Here is a 4,169-nt window from a genome sequence, read left to right on the forward strand (position 1 = left end):
ATAAAAAAAATAAATATGAAATTTAAAATGTAAAAATGTAGAAAGTTTTGTGTGATGGGTAGGTTTAAGGTATAGGATTAGTGTAAGGGGATAGAAGATACACCATACAGTATTAAAACTAGAGGTGGGCATAGATTAATTTTTTTAATCTAGATTAATTTTGAAATTAATCTAGATTAATCTAGATTAAAATGGCTCATTTGAATTCTGCCGAAGGCATTCAGAATATGTGTGCTACCCAAATAATGACTATAAAAGAACGGGTTTCTCAAGCCAGGTGGCGCATTAGACCAGGGGCTCATCTCCTGTTTCCAAAATGCATCACAAACTGCTTGAGAAAGCTGTTCTACTCATAGACTTTAAAAGGTTACTACTGTACTGTTACCGTCCATAGGCAACATTAGGTAGGCCTATGTTATTATCAACTACTATAGGCTATCAATTAGGGATGGGCGATATGGCCTAAAATCTATATTGTGATATACATTGCAGCCTCTTGCGATAACGATATACAGTATATTATAATAAAACCATTTCAGAACAGGTTACACAGACCCTGCTAAACAACTGCTAAATATATTTTTTTTAAAGGGTATATGTAGTTTTGAGAACATATATTGTGCAAAACTGTGAGTATACAACATAATTTTGCAGATAAATCAAATTTAAGTACACTAGCTGCAGAGACTTAAGTAGGTCTAATGTTTATTATAGCTTTGAGCTTATGAAACCCCAAATTTAAAGTGATAATATTGTCTAACTGATGTCTTTTCAGTTAAAAAGAAACACAACAACGATTCTTAAAATCGGGCGTAGACAGAGATTATGTGTTGACGTTACACCACTAAGATATATTGGAATGAGAATAATACGCTCGCGCTGGTATTCAGTGATATCATGTTTCGTTTTGAATTTGAGGTGGTAGAACGGATTAGTCGTGTGTTAACTTACCGAACCGTTACCCCACACACTCTGTCTATAGTTTGCTGCTGTTTGTCGGACGGCTTAAATCCGAACCAAGTCCAAATAATGGATGTTGCAGCTTTCACTTTCAGCCGTGTTTACTTAAGATGACGACGAATATGCGTTGCAGCCGGGTTTACCTCGCGGCCGCGGGTAGATTGCGTCATCATCTCCCAACCCAACTTGGGGAATAGATTAACGGCGATATTTTTTTTATCGCGCGATAAGAGTCTCGCGTTAACGCAGCGCGTTAACGCCGATAACGGCCCACCACTAATTAAAACCCTTACGCCATGTCCCCATTTAGATGGTAAACTAAGTTAACGTGTGTGTGTGTGTGTGTGTGTGTGTGTGTGTGTGTGTGAGTGAGTGTTTGAGAGAACAGGTTTGGCTGTACTTGAGGGCCAATTTTGTTTTAACTTGTGAGGATATTTGAAGTGCTCCTCACTTCTCACCTTTAACTTAAGACTGAATCCCAACTTCAACGTCAAACCAACAAAGCTTATTCTCAGTCCCAGCTTCAAACTGAAGGCTAAAGTCAGCCTTGCCCTTAACCCGCGCTTCATTCCTAACTAACCACAGCCACAATCTTAACCGGAACATAAAAACCGCCTTCATAACCTTAGTTTGAACCTCAATTTTGACCTCTGTCTCAACCTGAACTATCACGTCACTGATTGTTGCTCACTTAATATGCTGTTTACTATAGTATTTTTGTTAGCACAATCTGTCACTTTATTATACTGTCACAATACTGTGCTATTCTATACTGTACGTACCCTGTATATATACACTTTAAACACAAATTTTTTAACTTTTATTCAACAAAGACATATTAAACATTTAAAAAATCGTAACATCCCAAAATTTTTTAAAGACGCTTTATTTGTACTTTGTGAATTAGCTCTTATGTGTTGTTTTATACCGTGTCAGTGTAGTTTGCAATTGTCTGTATTCTGCTGTACTGCAGTCTGAGCCTTGTCTCAAGCATTCAATGCCCAGTGAACCCTGTGTAAGCTGTGCAAATGACAAATAAAAATAAACTTGACTTCTCTTCACTCAGCCTCAAAACAAACCTCAGCCTTAATTTAAACCTCAACCACAAATCCCTTGTAAAGGAATGTTCCGGGTTCATTACAAGTTAAGCTCTATGGACGGCAGCATGCTGTCAGTATCCACAGGAAATAATTTTGAATCATAATAATGTCTTATAATACTGAAATTATGACTATAGTAATAATAAAAATAATGTGTTTACAATATAATACACTTTTAGTGCAAGTTGATTGTCCTGGAATAAACGTTAAAGCTACTCAATAATTGGAATAAAACGCACAAGCTGTGTGAATCACTTTCATGACACTTTGTTCCTTTAATGTCCATTTTAGGACTGAAAGTTCCTGTTTCTTGTAATTGCATGGAAAAGAGCAACTAGTACATTGTTCATAACTTCTCTTTTTGTATTCCACAGAAGAAAGTCTTACAGGCTTGGTGAGTAAATGATGAAATATCACTTTAACATTGTGCAGCACTGCCCTCTTGTGATTATTTGAGTTGACAGGCTCTCTGATGGCATAGTCATCCAGTTTGTTGTATATTTGTGTGTGTGAGTTTAGTTATATTACTATAATCATGTGATTTCTGATGATCACTGATGCTACTGAAACACTGATGCTACATTTCCATAATTAACCCCATCTTAATCATTAAACTTTGCAAAGTTTTGTGTGATTGCAAGAGTCTAAACCGTGAACTTTCCCCAGGACCCCTAAGGTCCAAAAATCCTCCAGTCACTAAGACTTTGAACCGCACTGAAAATCCCTCTCACTCCTCAGGTGGTTTATCCCTGTTGTGTGAGACCATGTGTATTTGTGTGCTCGTGTGTGTAAATGTGTTTTGGAGCCAGATGACAAAAGGAGAGTTTGAACATGGCATGAAACCGGAAAGGTCCACAAAGAACGAGTGACAGAGAGATGGGGACAAAACCTTCTGGAGGAGAGAGGAGGGGCTGAGCCTTTGATCTGTCTGCTTTCTGAAAGAGGAGGAACAGAATCACAGGAGCAAGACGAAAAGAAAGCGAGAAAGAACGAGAGAGAGAGAGAGAGAGAGTGAGGGAGATGGAGCGAAACAGGGAGAGAGACTGGAGCAGATTGGGAGGGGGATATTCAGGAGCAATAGAAGTGGCTGAAAGTGCTGGAGGAGGAGGGGGAAGGTCGGAAAGAGAGAGAACTGGGAAAGTGGAGGGACAAGGAAGAGGGTGGGAGAGAAAGGGGGAATCTGAGGAATTTCCAAATGAAAGGAGAAGGTTTTTCTTTTAATGCGATTAAAGTTTTCCATCTCACTGCATCTCCTGCAGACAGTTCGACTCTGGGAGCAACATCCCTCAAGAGTGTGACGGAGTTTGTGTGTTGTGTTTCTATGTGTTTGACTCCGTGAACTTGGTGGCTTTGAATATAACAAGTGTGGGTGGAGTTTGAAAAGTGTTTGTGAGTGAGCGAATGTACCACAAAATTAATTTCAACCTGTCCCTCCTTTTCTAGGTTACACTGAGGCACTTACAATGGAAGGGAATTGGGCCAATCTGTAAACGTTAAGGTACTCACTTTTTCAGTATAGCCACAAGAAGTAAACAATATATGTGTGGAACTTATGCAGCATTTATTAATCTTTGTTCATGTTCATTTCAATTACTAATACATTATTAAAATCTTGTTAACATTAGTTAATTCACTGTGAACTAACATGAACAAACAATGAATGACTATTTTGATTAACTAACGTTAACAAAGATTGACAAATACAGCAACATATGTATTGCTCATGGTTAGTTCATGTTAGTTAATACATTAACTAATATTAACTAATGAACCTTATTGTAAAGTGTTACCAATGACTGGAATCACTTAAAAAAAAGGAAAATACAGTTAAGTGCGACATGTGCTGTCATATAGGCTACGTACAATTCTAATGAGAACAGTAAAAAATTATATAAAATTTTTAATTTAGATTTATCAGCCAAATATATCGGTTTGCAGCTTTCAAATATAAATAATTATCTGTTTTTGGTATCTGCCAAAATTTTCATCTCGGTGCATCTTTTGTAACATTGTACATGTCTTTACTCTCACTTTTGATCAATTTAATGCATCCTTGATTAATAAAAGTTTTAATTTCTTTAAAAAAAAAATCTTACTGACTCTAACTTT

The sequence above is a fragment of the Squalius cephalus genome (genome assembly GCF_949319135.1).
Source record: "Squalius cephalus genome assembly, chromosome: 16".
Classification (NCBI taxonomy): Eukaryota; Metazoa; Chordata; class Actinopteri; order Cypriniformes; family Leuciscidae; genus Squalius; species Squalius cephalus.